This window comes from Vanacampus margaritifer, chromosome 16 (genome assembly GCF_051991255.1).
Source record: "Vanacampus margaritifer isolate UIUO_Vmar chromosome 16, RoL_Vmar_1.0, whole genome shotgun sequence".
NCBI classification, from domain to species: domain Eukaryota; kingdom Metazoa; phylum Chordata; class Actinopteri; order Syngnathiformes; family Syngnathidae; genus Vanacampus; species Vanacampus margaritifer.
Window position 1 is genome coordinate 6,621,120 of NC_135447.1, and position 18,581 is coordinate 6,639,700.

The 18,581-nt window shown below is 37.3% G+C and overlaps 1 protein-coding gene and 1 long non-coding RNA gene across 6 annotated transcripts in view; one reads left to right on the forward strand and one right to left on the reverse strand.

The window, feature by feature from the left end:
- LOC144035954 (uncharacterized) overlaps positions 1–18,581 on the reverse strand; it is a 34,727-nt gene that overhangs the window by 15,840 nt on the left and 306 nt on the right. Inside the window, exon 2 of the long non-coding RNA XR_013288544.1 lies at positions 17,866–17,980. This is a non-coding gene — a long non-coding RNA (uncharacterized LOC144035954). The remainder of the gene's footprint in view (positions 1–17,865; positions 17,981–18,581) is intronic.
- Positions 1–18,581, forward strand: part of pcdh1a (protocadherin 1a) — a 167,935-nt gene that overhangs the window by 11,240 nt on the left and 138,114 nt on the right. For 3 of the 5 annotated variants that reach the window (XM_077546083.1, XM_077546088.1, XM_077546084.1), the window contains exons 2-3: positions 5,014–5,076; positions 17,809–18,025. The gene's annotated coding sequence lies outside the window, so the exon portion shown is untranslated. Of the gene's footprint in view, positions 1–5,013; positions 5,077–5,184; positions 5,427–17,808; positions 18,026–18,581 lie in introns of those variants that run through there. The other 2 variants (XM_077546085.1, XM_077546087.1) reach the window with 2 other exon arrangements.

Here is an 18,581-nt window from a genome sequence, read left to right on the forward strand (position 1 = left end):
CGGAGAAAAAGAGCTTTTTGTGAAACAATGTTATTTCATGCACTCTAGTGAATTCTACACTTCTTTTTGTCCATGAATGATGCCACAAACACCTAAATAGTGCTTTACTTCTGTAATACACCACCACCAACAATGAAAAAGTGTTTTTAGATTGCAAAATACGTTTATTTCCATTCAACAGTGTAACAATTTGACAAAACAATTTCGCAAACTATTTACAAATGTGTGCAACTGTGGTACTATTTACAATTATGTGGATGTTTCAAATACAGTTTTTCTTTTTGTAACAGGATTTGCACAACAGATACGTTTCACTTCGATTGTCCGTTTCGCGTGCAGACGTTACACTTTCTTGACGGCCTTTTTTTCCGGGGAATAGCAAGTAGCAGACTGTACCCACTTCTCCGATGAATATGAATTGGACTCGGGGTACTCTTCATCGTTCGATTGGACGTCCGCCTGTGCAGAAGTGCTCGGTTGTGCTCCGCGTTTTCCGGTGTTATCATCGCTAGCCGGTGAGGCTTTATGACGTGGTTATAGCCGCCGCGTCAACGCTTCCAACCTCGGAGTCACCATCATCATCATCGATGATGATCATCGTCGTCATCAATGTGCTCTTTAGCGTTGGTTGATGCCTTTCGTCTTTGAAAAAAATTCCCAAGTGTGAGCTGCTTGCAACCGGTCGCCATTGTTCGCTTTTTCAGCCATCTAGCTCCGCCTCACGTCTTCTACTGCCGCGTCAATGCTTCCAACCTCGGAGTCACCATCATCATCGATGATGATCATCGTCGTCATCAATGTGCTCTTTAGCGTTGGTTGATGCTTTTCGTCTTTGAAAAAAACTGCTCTAGCGTGAGCTGCTTGCAACCGGTCGCCATGTTTTCTTCCCTTCCCCAGTCATTGTCCCCTCTAGCTCCGCCTCACGTCTTCTACTGACGCCTACCCAATCTTGTCAAGAGTCATTGCTGCCATCTAGGGGCCAAAAATAGTCATTAGGCTAACTAGATCTGCTTGAAACTCTCACCACAGCTGGGCAAGGCTTTCCTCCACCCGTTTCAAAAAAAAAAAAAAAATGGATGACGTCTTTTAACGTCATTGGCGGCCCTCCGTAGGTTTTTACTTGACGTCTTTTAACGTCCATGGCAGTGAAAGAGTTAACTATAAAAATCAATTCTACCCCAAGGGAATATCAAATTTCAAAACAATGATATTTTTCCATCGACTTTAAGCAAAATAAAAATCCATTGTGCCATGTGCAAGGCACTATAATTTGTTTAGCTTTATCATAGACCACTCTTTTGGTATTCCTGTGTATATTTTGATTGGCTTGCTATATGTAGTGATGGAGCGCCTTATTCACAAATGGGGGACATTGGACTCCATAGGTGTCGAGAAATGATTAACCTTCACCCTCAAGAAATGTGTTCAAGGAAACATATTGAACTTTCCATAGACATCCTCTATTCAACTTAACTGTGGCTCTGAGTTTCTAATATATGTCAACAGTAGGTTGTATTGCAAAAGCGAAAAAATAAAAGACTCAATGACATCTATAGAAATATAGACCACCTTATGGACTTTAAGCATTCAGAAACCGCTCATTCGTTATATAGACTGTAAAATAGCATGAAGGTTATCAAGCTTTTAAACTTGACAGCCGGTAGAAGTAGCAAGCGGAAAAAAATATATCCATACATTCATAATACTGTATATGAAGTGCTTCAGGTTCCAATGAGCATTTGTTTTTTTTGTATTTATAAAGCAATGACAATTGTATTAGAAAATTAACCTGTCCTCATACTGCTATTTTTATGGGTATTTATTTGTTTTTCGGTGGGTGCATAATTGGCCTGTAGGGCAGTAATGACTGAGCATGAATTTTGCAATAAGTGGCCGGGCAAACGTGTGGTGTCCAGCATAAAGAATCTGAGCAATTCAGTTTGAAAAAATATTCACATTCTTGAGAGTCTAGTTCACTGATTACACCCCTGCCGATCCCAAGAAGCTGTCGAACCATGCTCACAGATCTGGTTGAGCCTTAATACTACACTTTCATGTGAACAACAATGATGAAATTCATCCATTTGATTGTCAGACCCACTTGGCATTTTTCGACTTTCATATAGGTCTCATGTGTAGCAATAGCAAGTTCAACTCATCAACTCCTCAACCCACAATCATCATGGACGCCAACTTCTGCCTGCCAAAAATTGCATCCACTTTCATATTGGGCTGATTTGGCCTCTGCACATTTCTCACCCTCGTGACAGACCTAGAAAATCTTCCTGAATTATTTTATCTCCAAGTAAAGCAAGAAAATTAGGAAACTAATAATTTCCATGTCAGATTCATTACAGGACTATGCCCTTTTTAAGATGGAAAGAATCCAGACTATAGTTTGTTGCCACATCGTCAAAAGAAACTTTTGCATTTTTAAGTGATTGATTCTCATAAGAATCACCATTCCCATTTAGTACGATTCAGAGTTGATTTAAAATGTCCCAAAATCGATTCTATTTATATTATTTTATACGGTCTTGCCCTTGTTTGTGTGTGTCTTTATTGGGCTGTTCATGTTGTACACAATTTTACCATTTAGGGGCAGTGTGGTTCCGCATGTCCTGATACACTGTTAAATTGTAGCCGCATTAGAACGTAGAAGAAAAATGTCAAGATGTGTTTGTTATGTCAGTAAAAAATATATATTTTTGCATTGTATACATTCCTGAAACATTTTTGTATGAATGGCCATTATTTTTAGTGATAAAAATGCCGTGAGGAGCGCGCTAATTAGCATTAGCCTTGAGCTATAGCTACGTTTGGGGAAACAAGATAAACAAAGTGTTTGCATTTAAGTGTGCACTGTGTGTAATTTTCTTTGTTTTGTGTGTCTAGATTTACAGTTAACCTCAACTGGATTGTAATAAACATTTTCCCACTCTCTATATATTACACAATATATTATGTATATTATAGACCTCATTGGTTTGACATGCAATGTTATGGTAATTGTAGTTACCAGTTATCAATACCGACACTGTTTAGTCCATTATTATTTTCTCAGTTGGATCAATAGCACGATAAAGATTATATTCCTGCACACAAATGGCAAGGGTTAGTTAGGGCTAGCTGGGAATCATGTCCAATAATACCTCCCCAGTACTTTCAGCAAATAAAGGTTACTGGAAAGAATCCTTCCAATGCAGCTTATTGGAAAATCGCCAAGTGAGGGAAGAGTGGAAAATCTTTCATTGTGCATGGAAGCAGGATGACTGCAATGACTGGATTGATTAATTTACTTCTTAAAGTGTCAAAGCAGAGGATTCAGCGATGGGGCCCAATTGTTTCAAACATTCAAAAGGGTGAACGTTCTTGTGAAAAAGCTATTAATCACCAAGATTTTTAGCTGTGTGGATGAATTGCAGCATTGCAATTCTATGCCCACTTCCACAGAATCATTAGCCACCACCGTCGCTCACTCTGAAGCATACATGGCGGCTAATCAGCAGCTCTAATGGACACCGTTCGTAATTGTCAATCTCTTTGGTTGAGAGATCCACACGGGAAGAACTGTAGCGTACCAACAGATTTAGGTAGCCTTGCACGACGGTGATGTGTCGCACACTCATTATTTTACCTCATTTAACGCTACCGTAGATTCAAACACCATGTCGTCCTATTCTTATACTTAGCGAAGCGAGGTGACCTCCCTATAATTAAGGCAACCTTATAGACGCCGTTACCGGGCGAGTGCACGTATGAGTACCTGTGTTGTCGATGTTTCATCTTTATTAGCCGGAGTATGGTAAGCCTAGCTCTTCATGCACTAATCCCCAGCTAAAGAAACAGCTTTCAAGGAATTAACATCAAAAGTAAAGCTTTGCATGCCAACGGGGAAGCTTTTCAATAGAGCCTGCCTCAACTATCTTCTAAGTATTTTCAGAGCCTGAGGGATAAAGTGGAAGTTAAGTTTAACTTGCTTGGTGCTCTTCTTCAAGTCTTTGACCTTGTTTTCAGGTTCCGTAATAATCCCTGAGATGCTTGAATCCGAACAGTTCGGGGCAGTTCCATGGGGCGCTGCCGAGGGCGCTTTATTATTATTATTTGTTTCCATTTGGGGCTTCCGGGTTCAGTCTTGGTGAAAAATCATGCATGCTGCATATTACCTCGATGTATCAGTTGCATTTTCATTGGCCTTGGGAGAGACCTATATTGATACTCACGCTTGTAGCAGTGATACTGATTGAAATTGACCCAGATAAGAAAATAGTTGGAATAGGGAATATGCTGTTTAGCTCAATTCTACAGTGTACATACATAGCGGTAAACCTCACAAATAGGTGCTTCGTGTAGCTCCTTTGAAGTGATGTTTTTGACCGGTGATAATTGCTGTTCTCTTTTATTTTCTTGAAACACTTCAAGTCTTTCAAAGAATGAGCAAAGGGACAATGATGGTGATTCATTTTTTCTCCAGTGTGAATTTTCAAGAAATTGAAGGACAGTGGGAGTTTGCGTTGTAGCTTCAAGCAACAACACAACTTATGTCTCATATCTTGTGAGGTCCGGAAGGAATTCTTTGACGTATGAGTAGTTTGTCTAATGTTGATGTCCCATTAGGCGGTTATCAGAAAATCTTACTTTTCTCCTTCCACATCTTTTTTTGGAAGTCAGGCAGTCAGAAACATACAAGTAACAACTTTCAGTAGATGTTTGTAACTCTTTTCTGTTAAGCTATACAAGTCTTTTTGCATGTACTCAAATGATAGCTGAATTGAAATATACTTTAAATTAAATATATGTGGAAATTGCTACATGATCTTTATTTTTATTTCAACCAAGAGTTCGTTTTTGGTGGGATTTGCGGTCAGAGTGAGGTCCAAATAAGACACAAGTAGCATTGCTTTCAGAAATTAGGGGGAACAATAAAAACTTTTTGTGCCGTAACTATAGATGTAAAGTACCAATATATGATATTGTTATACTTTCTGCTAAATGCAAATTTTTATTTTTCAGGCGCTGCTCCCCGCTATCATGCCAATTTGGGACTGGATCGCTCTTATAGGACAGAGTACAAAGGTAAGTGTAAATATTTAGGACCATTCCAAGGTATTTGTACAGTTCTACTGTCGACAGGGTTGTTAGATTAGGTTTCTGTGAATGATTTAATATTTTAGTGTTACGGCTCTTGTGCCTGATGGTGACTACAAAACAGAAATAGCACACTCATTAGCATAGTCATGACATCATAGAGCACTGGTAAAGGGTAATGTAGCAGTTAGAATTGTGCTTTAATCTCTCATGCCGAGACAAAGAGCCTGTCTTTGACAGTGCACACAAGAGGTTGCAAATTTACTCTTGACACACGCTGTGCACGTATGCTGGACACAGAAACAATCAGTTGAAAGAATCTGAATCCGAAACGGCAGGTAGGATTCCAAGAGCACACACATCATAAAGCCACTTCACAAGCCAGTTTGCCACAAGTTGCCCTGCTTGTCCTTGTATTCTGTCTCTTCATGTATTGTACTCACACTTTGCAAATGTATTCGCCCTTTGTTTCATGTAGTCTGTATGTTTGTTTTTCTGAAACACAGTCATGTGTTAGAATTAATGCAGCATATTATGGCATTTTCCGTCACAGTGCTGTGCTTTGCTAACAATCGCCATAGTTCTGTGTGAAATTAATTATGTGTATCTAAAATAGCAACTAGGGGTAATACTGCTTGTGTGCTATGTTGGGTTCATTAGAATATATGTGTTTAGTGATGGGACGAATAACACTGGCGCGCCAGCACTGTGCCGGGTGCGCAAGTGTGAAACCGTGTGTCGTTTGGATGTGCCGCGCCAAATCGTATTTATAGGTAGACAAACTGTATCAACATGTTGCGTGTTTGTTGGATGGAGATTAAACTGTTTGCTGTTGCTGTAAATTTACCTGTACCTGTTGGATTTTTGTTTGCTTCCACTCATGGATCGTTCTAGAAAATTTCTGAGAAAAGTCTGGAATCATTTTGATCAGAGAAAGTATCCACACCTTTATCAACTGGCACTTAAATATTTATGCACGCCAGCTTCCTCTGTTCCCTGTGAACGAGTGTTCTCTAAGGCAGGGGAACTGGTGTCCAAGAGGAGAAATCGCCTTGGAGCAATCACACTTCAAAAACTTTTGTTTCTCAATAAAAATGTATGACAGAATCTATTTTTAGTGTGTTATTACATATGGTTTAAAACTTTTAACAAAATCCCATACAGAAGTTAAACATTTTAACTTTTATTTTATTTTATTTTATTTATTATATTAATATTATTTTATTATATACAAATTTGCTATATTTTACAAGCCAACTCATATGAGCATCTAATAAACAACTCAGCAAGCAAATGGACCAACTGAAATGATACAAAGATGAAATCATATTTTAAGTAAAAGATTAGCAAGTGAATAAATAAAATTTATTAAATTTATTTTATAAATATAAATTCATAAGCTAATATTAAGGTTTACAGCATGCACGTTTTACCATCTTATTTTCATTTTGTTTATCTGCAATGATTTTGGATCTACAGCAGAGGTCACTATTGAGTGACCAACACAGTGTCAATACAGTGTCAATACAGTTTGTGTAATGTGTCAATACACTCCTTGAGGTATCATCGTCCCATCACTATATGTGTTTATCTTGTGTGGGTTTTAGGAACAGTCTACTGTTTATAACACACATGTTCAGATTTTTTTAAATGATCATATTTGAGATTGTCATTAGATAGTTTGTTTTCATCACAATAAATGCATAAATGTACATTATGTACAGTGAGTTTTAGGGACTAGTGGGGTTTCCATCCACCCATTTTTTTATTTGAATTTTCAAGAAACACGAAAATAAAACTGAATGGAAATGCTAGAAATTCGAAAAAGGGCCCAAAATTCGCAAAAAAGTTTTTACGCTTGGAGGGGGTGGTTTTGGAAACTTATCGAAAAAAAGGAAAAGGCAAATTTGGCTATGGAAACAGGTTTTGCAAATAAACACTGACAAGACCGGATACACGTTTCACGTTTTGACCAGATATTACGTCAAACATAGTTTGTAGTAGTTTGTAGTCATAAAGCATTGGAGGATGATAAAGTAAGGTATGTTTAAATGGACGTCAAGAAGGAGCATGCGCAGAACGTACCAACGTCTTGTGACGTGGGGGACCTGCCATGGAATATGCTCATTTTGGGTATATTTTCGTGCATGGTAAAATGACCAATATGGTCGTATTAATTGGACGTCTTGTTCCTCTAGGGGAGCTGTCGTGGAATACGCTCTATTTGGTAAAATAATAATAAAATTGTGTAGGAGGACTTGTTGGTTGGTGAATATGGAGAAGAACCAGGGGTAAAGTAGAGAGCCCTGCGGGGCTCCAATGTTGATGGTCCTTATGTCCAGTCTTCCAATAAGCAATTATAAATCAGAAAAAGGGTGTTGTGCATTTGTATACATTTCAGCCATAACCATATGGATATTGGCACAGCCAACAATGCTGATTTGAAATGTTGCTCTACATTTAACAGAAGACAATGAACTCTCCCAGAGAATACAGGAAACAAACACTTGCACAGGAGATTAGTTGATACATCCAAATGTGCACTGGGGTAAAAGCAGCCCTGAATAGTAGTGATTTAATGAGACGTGGAGGGGCCTGACAGACACGTCTCTCATTAGACAGACAGAGTTTTAATTAGAAGGAGCACTGTGGCACTGCAGGTGTTTACATTGAGAGAGAGAATCTATGCCACGAGCAGAGGGGATCACACTGCTCACACCTTCGCAGAAGAGATGAGAATGTAGAAAAAAAAAGCCACACAAGTTGAACTGCACTTAAGCAAGAACTGCACTGACTGCATTAATTCGATTTTACCTTTCAGTCATGTACTGTAGCAAACAACCAGCAGGATGTAACTTAAAAATGTATGACAGAGGTGACAGTAGTTAATCTATAAGGTCTCTGACTTTGAAAATAAATAGTAACGGGTTGTTGGAGAGGTTCTAGTCTTCATCCTTACCACTATGCTCTTGAGCAAGGTACCATAACACCCAGTTTACACTCTCCATGACTTAGATATCTCTCCTTGCACGCCTGCATGTGCGTGGTGTGCAAACATGTATAAAAAGCAGAGTGTAAAATGGATTTTCCCCCGAGGGAATCATAATGTGTGTAATTCATGTAAAAAATATAATGCTGAGAGAAACTGGAATGTTTTCAATTTGTAGCATCACAAGGACAACCATAAGCAAATTGTAATGAAATATTGCCATAAATGTTTTACCCATACCCCTCGAGGGCCAGAATGTAAACATGCACCACGTACCACCATGGAGATGACTTATTATATTATTATATATATATATATATATATATATATATATATATATATATATATATATATATATATATATATATATATATATATATATATATATATATATATATATAGTATACATAGTATACATATGTGTATATATATATATATATAGTGCGAGTCTGCTTCCTGCCACAATTTTCATCTCGTATTGGAACAGCAAATATGCAAATTCAGTAAGTATGACAAATACTAATGCTGATTGCTAAAATAACCTACAGTAAAATTGACCGAAATTAAGAGCTCGGGAGATTGAGTACACTTTTCACAGAAGCCTGGCTGGAACCGCATTTAAAGGTGTATTCAAGGATCTTTTGTCGCTGAGTCTTCCGGGTGGATCATCTTAACGATGCTTGCACACTTTTGAGTGTTTGTAGCTGAGCTCCGATTTCAGCCATTCGTCGTCGTAGCTCCACCGATCTCACTTTGAGTGGCTGAGAGCAGCAAAAAGTCTATGAAGTGAGGCCGGCTGCAGGGGACTGATGAAGATGATGATGAAGATGAGCTCGCACGTTCTCGTCATTCGGTAGGCGTTTCCCCGGGACGAGCAAGAGAGCTAATAGGATAGTTTTCCGCATTCACGCTTTTTAAAAAAAAAAAAAAAAAGCAACAAACGGACATTTGGCTTCTACTTTTCAAGAAGAACACTTGACTTTCTGCTTAGAAAATCTACTGACATGAACCAAAATCTCTACTGTTAATGAATCCCACATGGGAGGGTGGGAGAAGTAGCTGCATACCATCATCACTTTGAGCTTGCATGGCGACAAACCCATTCGATGTTGCGATTAATGCTGCGCTGGGTTCAGACAGCTAAATTATATTGATCACCGGTTAGAAATGTTAGCCCGTATCCATGGTAGCGGGTCTTAATGATGTGAAGACACACTTCAGTGTTACTGCTCTTCCACTAAGCATTTCACTGCTGTCACTGTTGTTGTGAGCAATAATGCAATACATTTACAATTAACACAGCTCATTACACATCCAGACAAGAAACGCAGCACGACATCTTGGAATAATCACCGCTCAGTGGAGAAATAAAGCTGAAAAAAAAAAAAGCTGTTGAAGTCTAATGGTTGTATAAAGGGGACAATTGCTGTGTCAAAGAATAATAAATAAATCTTACTCCTGTCCTGTTGAGGTGCATGAGCGTTTTTGGGAGTTGCGAAGAGCAAACAAACCTGGGTGTAGTGTGATGCTATCAGCTTCATTATTTGTACTTCAGCAAACAATTACAGTTAGTTTCCACCGAGGACAATTATGTGATTTTTGCGTGTGTTTTTCCATATCAGTACAACTTTCCAACCTGTCTACAAATGTGAATGATAGTCAGCATAACGAATGCCTGACTCCAATTCGGTGCTTGTTGGATTTTTAAAAAGCAGCGAAACAACTGCATGTGCGTTAACATCGGCCATTACAACATGGAAGTAAGCCATATTAATACTTATATGAATACAGTAATACTATTTAATGTTACATAAAGGTTATTTGGCCTAGAAGGACCCTTCTCTTAATTTTGGACTGGACTCTCTCAAAAGAACTTCAGATAATTGCAGCTCATTCAGAACGCTGCAGCTCGAGTTCGGACCAAAGCAAAGAGAGCAGAACATATCACTCCAGTCCTTAAGGCTTTACACTGGACAGATTTCAAAATTCTGCTACTGGCCTATAAATCACTGAATGGTTTGGGTCCTGAAGATATTCAAGAAATTATGATTGAATACAAACCCAGCAGGGCTCTGAGATCTACATACTTGGGCCAACTAGTGGAACCCAGAGTTCGAAGTAAACATGGTGAAGCGGCATTTAACTGTTATGCTGCACACAAATAGAATAAGCTGCCAACAGAAGTGATGTCAGCCCCGAGTATAAATGCTTTTAAATATCGGTTAAAAACTTGGCCAGTTTATTAAATCTAGTCTAGTTTCTCTTCATACCAACGTGGCACATAAAAAAACGTAATAAAAAAAAAAAAATACAAATTCTGAATTACTTATTCAGCATTATTCATCTATTAATCTGTAGCAACACCAATTTTAACTGCTGTTGGCCTTTGCGGTCTTCGTCGGCGTCCCTGTTCCTAGATGGGCACTAAGGTTTAATAATGACTACTTTATTACTCAGATACTGTATTATTCATGGCTACCGCCTGACAGCTCCTAACAGCAAGAATCACAATTTGGTCCATGAGTCTGCTTAATTGTAAGTATGCTGACAAGGGTGGAAGTAACCCAGACAGCTGGCGGAACAACTGTTTACCTCAATTTGTGTATTTCCTATGTGTGTTAATTGCAACCCTACGTGGAATTGAAAAGTGGAATGCGACACTAGAGTGTTGGCTAGGCAAATGAAGTAAAATAAAAAATAAAAGACTAAAGGAGTTTGTCTGCTTTAGTGTAGTCCAAATTTAAACTTGCATTTTGAAACAAGCATAATTATTTATTTATTTTTAAAATTTGTATTTCTTGCATGGATGTGCATGTGTGTGTAGTAAATACAGTACTGTATATCGGATTTAAAATATAATATGACAAATGGGACAAGACTGATATGTATTTACGCTTATAGTGACGGTAAGGTAATCTTAACATACATTCCCCTGATAAATCTTTTCACTATGAAATAAAACAACATTATTATTTTACTGCATACAATATAAAGGAGCAAAAAGGTGTGCTGCAGCTTCATTTGAATATGCTCTCTTAATAGGTCACATTATGTGCAATGTTTGTTTCTTTGACAAAAGCTGATACTGGTGAAAGGTGCCCTTGGAATAAATCTCCCCTCAAAAGTAAACCACAAATTAGAACATAAAACAAATGCTAATTAAGCAAAGTCTATTCATTGCTAAATAACTGAATTCACGCTTTTGTTATGATGTGACAATGAGTCATAATGTGTGCATATTCATAATACCGTATTTGTGTGACTGAACATATGTAATCAAAATTCCGGATTTTTTTTTTTAATTGGTTTTTCAACTTTCAAGTATTTATTACAGACAATCTTACGACGACATTTTGTGCAAAATTGTAGATTGAATTGTGTCTATAATCTGTCAGATAAAATGTTGAATAGACATAGAAGGATGGCACATTTATAATACTATAATAATAATTACATTACGTAAATGTGCGGTTTAGAGTTTATCCAAGCATGCTCAAGTAATGCATTTACACTATTGTATGTTTATCAATGTAACAAAAAACCTTAGACGTGCTGCGACATGACCTCAGTCCAACAAGTGGAATGGTGACATCTTAAAAAAAAAAAATAATAATAATAATGTTCTTTCTTCCTTTAGCCTACTCCTGCACAAATCTATTTTTCAAGATCAAACTTGAATGCCAGGTGGCCTAACTTGACCCAACCAGCACACACAAAAGCAGCAAGAAAAACAAAAAAAACACACCCGGATGTATCTTCGATTTCAAAATCTTTCAACACAGATGCACATGAGTGGCACATGCACACAGTCAAACTCATGCATGCATGCCGGTTCAAAGGAAGAGTGACGTGTTTGGTGCCTGAAATTGACTGGTAGGTATTTTATTTAGGGGGTCAATCAATGCACAGCCACCAGCACTCCACATAGCAATAGTTGTTCAGCTATTTCGGACCCTATTTCAACCTAAAAACAACAACCAAGTTAATCTTCGCGGGGTTTTGCCAAATTGTGACGTTACAGTTGACAAAATGTTCACTGCATAGATACGCTCATAAGTGTAATTTGGCACCTCGGTGATGAAGTGAAAATACACTTTTGACTTGATAAGGGCTCACTTTTTTTCTTCAGAGTAAGCTGCTTGAGTGTCGCAACGCTCAAGCTTAGTTCTCAGTAGTTATGGCAACGGAAGCCAAGCCAAGCTAAGAGGAGTGGGGTGAGCAGTGGCTTAATTGCATGAGACAGGATGGTCGCCTTGAAACGGGGAGCAAGACTAGATAGATCAATTTGGCTGTTGCTGTAATTCTTTGTCATTTAGGCACTAAGGCAAAATCATGCCACAGATAAATCGTGACGACATTTGAGAACTGTGTAAAACGCATGAAACTGTTAAGACACTTCATCTTCAACAATTAGGTCAAGGGATACGTCACAATTAAAACATGTACAATACATAGTGTTATGAAGCCAGATTGCAAAAACAAATTAATTAGCTCAAAAATAATAATCAACAGGAGTTACAGAGGCAGGTATCCCTTGTTTTGTTTCACATGACCGTCATGATTATTCACGCTCACTGGTTCATTCTTCTCAAATATTCTTTTTCTCCCCTGATGATCCTGCATTTTTAATTAGTCATTGATTCAGCTCATCAGCCTCTATTGTTAGGTCGAAAGCCATGTTGAGTCAAATTCCCCTATTGTTCCACTTCAACGTCCTCAATATCTCATACTGTTTTGTTTTTGGCCCGATGAAACATTTAACCAGACCGAGTATCCTTTTTGGGGAGGTTGTTGGTTTGTAGCAGCTTTTTCAGTTTTTTTTTTTTTTTTCAATTATTTGGAGAACACACTGTCTATTAATGAAAGCTATCTTTCCTCCTGTCCTGCATGCAGCTGATTGCAATAAATGTGAATCACCTAACATTGCCGCTAACAAACATATCTAGAGGTCTTATTAATTCCAGTCATTCCTCAAACTTTGACCACATTCCTTTCTGTGCCTGTGTTCTAAGTTCCAACTTTCAAAACTGAATTTCCCATTGAGGTTTATACTATTTTTTTATATATATATATATTTTTTTTTCCCAGGAGAGCTCAGTATTGTTCATTCGATTTGACATCATCATTGCTCTCCTTTTTTTTAAAAAACAAATAAATTAAAAAAATTTAATAAATGTTTTTTTTTAAATATATATACATATATATACATATACACACACATATATATATATATATACACACACATATATATATATATATATATTTTTTTTTTATGTGCGTGTGCGTGCGTGCGTGCGAGCGTGTGTATTCATCAGTTCACCTAAAGCCCATTAAAAAAAAGTCCCATACTAATAATATAATATAATAATAAATTGCCAAATGCAGAAACATCAATGTAAGTTATCACGATGGTGGCTCTCGCTAACAGACAGAATTAAGTAACCAGAATTAGGTTAAAAAATTCTATATACGTAGACCATGTTTCTATAAATTTTGATATTTGGTTTTTATTTGAGGCAGATATTTTTTCCATTAAAATGTGATTTATGAGGAGGTTAGACCATTGGTCGATATTCAGAGTTTGTTTATTTTTCCAGTTAACAAGAATTGTTTTTTTAGCGATAGTAAGGGCTACAAGTGTAGATTGAAATTGATTATGTGGTAAGTCAGTTGTTGTTAGGTCACCTAGCAAACACAAGTTTGGAGATAAAGGTATCCTACAGTCCAAAATAGCGGAAAGTTTTTCTAAGACTTTAGTCCAGAAATACATAACCGGAGTACATAACCATAAAGCATGAACATGAGTGTCTGTAGTGTTTTGTAAGCATTGGAGACAAATGTCGGAGTCTGAGAGTCCCATTTTCTTCATTATATATTGAGTAATGTATGTTCTGTGAATAACTTTATATTGGATAAGTTGTAAATTTGTGTGTTTCGTCATTTTAAATGCGTTTTCACAAACTTGAATCCAAAAGTCAGGTTCCGGTGCTATAGACAAGTGTGTCTCCCATTTCGAGATGGGTAAAGACATTTTATCAGTATATGAAAGTAACTTATATATTTTTGAAAGTTTTTTTGTTGTTGTCGGAGAAAGCTTGTTAATATCTTTAGCTAAAACAGGCGGTTGGAGCGTACACCCCGAAGTGTTGGAATTTTTTTCTTTATCATATTTTTAACTTGTAGATAATGTAAAAAATTTCCGTTTTTTATATTGTATTTTTGGAGCAAGGATGTATATGATATAAACATATTATCTGAGAAGAGATGGTGGAGATGTGTAATTCCTTTCTGCTCCCACACAGCTAAATGAAACGGTTGGTTGTTAAGTTGAAAGTCGGGGTTATGCCATAGGGGAGAAAGTCCACAGGGCTCCACTTGGGCTTTTGACAATTCTAGTGCCTTCTACCAGGCAGTCACGGTGGTGGAAATCATTGGGTTTTTAAAACAATTATGACGCTTAATCGATGTTGTAATAAAGAGTAAATCTCGAAGTCTGAGGTTATTACAATCCTTCTGTTCTAGTTCCAACCAACAGTTAGTTTATACTATTTAAAGTCCCAATGTTGTCAGAAACATCTCCTGTAACACCTTTTGTTGACAAGTCACAGGCTAGCTGTGAGAAGCTAACCTAACAATGTTCATCAATCTTTCCTCAGTTCTCATCCCTGTTGATCATTACACACAAATGGGCCTCATGTCACTCACTGGCAGGAAGATTCAGCCACTTGGCTATTAGCAATCAAAGCCAAACAAACAAGGCACTAAAACATTTAGTGCCATTGGAAAACATTTTTTTGTTAATATGCTAGTCTTTTCTGCTGGGATTGTGAGTCTGACTATGCCGGATTTCATCCATTCATCCATCATAGCATTTTATATACTAATTCATTGTCATTAAGGTTGTGGGCGAGCTGGTGCCTATGCCCGCTGACTTTAGCCGAGAGGTGGGGTACAAACAACCATTCACAACAACGTGCACACCGCAGGGGAAATTAATAGACCTAAATTAATCAAAGAACTGAGATGTGCCAATGAAAATTTGCATCTCCTAACTGTGGAGCAGTGATGCTAACAAATATCACATTGTGATACCTCCTGCGGATATTCATTATTTCTGTCTTCTCTATGATGCCCTTTTAGAAAAAACGCTGCAAAAAGCAAAAAAAAAAAAAAAAAAAGTCAAAGGAAAAGGAACAATACAGAAAATCACATATGCTTTTCAATCTTTGTTTCAAATTCATTACTGCGGAAAAGCCTATTGTGACACAAAGCTTGCAGTTTAAAACTTTGGTCATTACCCAACTTCTGGAGTCATCATATTGTACTATTTATTAGGGGTGGGAATCTTTGAATGTCTCACGATTCGATTCCGATTTTTGCATGTGCGATTCGATTCAGAATCGATTTTCGCTTAAGAATGATTTTTGGTTCAAAATGATTTGATTCACCATTTTTGCTTCAATCTATAGATATGCAAGGAATTGTAATGATCTACTCCAGATCTCACTAATGCTAATTAGCGCGCTACACTTTTATCACTCAAAAGAACACTGCTAAAAAGCAACTTTTATTGCAATAACTTCATTGTGACTTTTTCCCTCTACTCTCTTATGTGGCTACAACTTAACAGTGTATTAGACCACGTCGAACCACACTGCCCCTCAATGGCCAAATCGGGTACAACATGAACAGCGCTCCAAATAAAGGCACACACAGACAAAGGCAAGACAGTATAAAATAATTCAAATAAAATTGATTTTGGGACATTTAAAATCGATTCTGAATCGTACTAAATGAGAATCGATTTTTTTGGGGGGGGAACACCCCTACTATTTATATATTGAAGGCCAATGAGCTCCCACAAAGGCAAATGCCAAGATTGCAGGTGTCACCAAACCGCAACCCTAGGGACGATGGGCGCTACAGAGGATGGATGGATGGATGATTTTATTGTACGAGTTACCACTGAGTAGGTGGTCATAATAACACTCAGATGTACTGATCTAAACTTTGTACTTATACATTAAACACACACGGACACACACACGCTTTAACAATTAATTAAATCTAACTGAAATACTGAATTAAAAAAACAAAAGTCAAAACACAATAAAAAGTATGATGAAAATTGAAAACTAATATAACCCTGGTGAGAACAAATGAGCATGTCAACCTTCCAAGAATCATGAAAAGGTCACACTTAAGTCCCTGGCATCTAGTGGCCATTTTCTTCCGCGGGTAAAACAAGGCGGTACTGAGAATAAGCAGTTTGTCTTGATGAGGATGAGGAGCGGTATCGGCAGAGAGATCTGCAACTGTATGGGTATTGAGAGGTCAATGTCTTTCTTGTTGACATTTCTCTGGACAAGATATCAGTTATTGGGAGACTGAAACCACCATGTTTACTTTTTAGTCTGTGTATTGAACTCACTGGGATTTATGGTCGATCATGTCATGTTTGGTCTTTTACATTCAGCATTTTTTGTTTTCCTTCTGCTTTTTGTTGTAAGATGGGTCTGTGTCTTTGGACTGCAATGTTAACATTTTAGCTGAATTGACTCAAACGGAAGTGATTATTAATACAATTTGACCAAAAATAATAAATTGAGAGGTTATATATAGGTTACGTTCACACTGCAGATCTTAATGCTCAATTGCCGATTTTGGGTAAGTGTTCATATTACATATTAATTCCGACCTCAGTCTGTCTGCTGTGTGGCCCTTACCATTTGATCCGAGTACGCAAGTTTGCTTATTAACTCATTCCCTGCCATTGACGACAAAAATTAATTTGAACTATTTCTATTAGTTTAACATTTTTTCCCCACTTTTGTTAACAAGAGTATGAAAACCTAGATTTTGCTTTTGGTAAATTTACAACAGATATAACATTTGTGATTAATCGTGAGTTAACTATTGACGTCATGCAGTTAATTACCATCAAAAATGTAAACTTTTTAAATTTAGACTTACAATTGTACAATAAAAAAAAATCTCGGTTTTCATGCTCTTTGTTAACAAAAGTGGAAAAATTGGTAAACTAATAGAAATAGTTCAAATGCATTTTTGACGTCTATAGCCGTCAATGGCAGTGAATGAGTTAATTGTGTGAATGATTGCATTACCACCTATTCGTGCACACCTCTACATTTAAACAAAAAAACACTGTCCTCTTATGTGATGTGTCAAATGCCAATTTGTTTGCTGTCACATATTTAATCAAAAGGACACCCATGGGTATCTCTTATCTGATGGATGCCTTCCAAAAGCTTTGTGCAGACTAAAAGGCTGGGAAAAGTCAACCATTTAGTTCAGCCCAGAGGTTCGGGGTGTTTTTTTTTGTTTGTGGGTGCTCAAAGGCTTATAAAGGCCAAATGCTTATCATAGAGCAAAAGACCTTTAAGGCTTTAAGGCCACCTGCTCCCAAAATTAAATCGGTTTTGTGACTCTGCTGCTACTGGTGATTAATGCTCTTGCAAGTGGACAAGAAAACACCCGCTCGGTTTTAAAATGATGTTGTCCTTTTCCACCTTCAAGCTTTAATTAGCTCATATTTACCAAGTTTGGAAAGTCTCTACAAATGTAACCAGGAAATGACAGTGTGTTTTTCTTGCTATTTTCTTCTTCATCAAAGTGCTGCTACATTATCTAATTTATGAATGAAGAGACATGAGCTTTTTAATCTTTTTTTTTTTTTTTTTGTCAATTGAATATTTGTATTCTCTCAACAGTTCTACAAAGGCTTTATATTTTCCCTTGATCGTACTGATACCCAACTGCCCTCCTACCTGGTTGCCATGGGAACAGTTGTCACATGATGTAGAGTGAGACAAACTTCGAATGATAGAGGCTTGGCTCCCTGGAGGTTGTCCGCTGCCCTCTCGATTCATCTGACATGGTTGCCTAGGAAACAAGAGTGTGAGACAGGAAGCTGAGAAGAGATGTACAGTAAGTGCTTGTTTGTTTGTTTGTTTGTTTGTTTGTTTGTAAAAGAGAAAAGAAGCATCTTAGCACCTTCGGGACGCGCCATTATTTTGAAGCTTTCTGTCTCTATATGTCTTTTTTGTCAACACTGATACTCGGCTATCAGTCAGTATTTGTGTCTGTGTTCATTAATCACTTTGAAATAACAGGACACCTGTTGCAAAGATAAGAACGGTCCAAAAATAAATAAATAATCAATCGAATCTAGGCATGACAATATTGGGCATGAAAAGTGCAGTGTTTCCCTCGATATACATTCCATCATCATTTAACAAAAACAACAGCATAATAGGTTAATAAAAAAAAAAAAACGGGATGTCTTATAGTCCCAATGGCTCACCCTAACAAGTTCTTCATTAATGAGTGACTTCGATTAGTCAGGCATTTAAAACAGATCCTCACGATAACAATAATCCGTTTTCCTCCTCAACTTGTTCAACTTTGTGGATATAAATACGTTTTTTTATTTTTTTATTCTAACCATCTGATTGCAAAACGACCCACTTGTCTTTTAGCATTT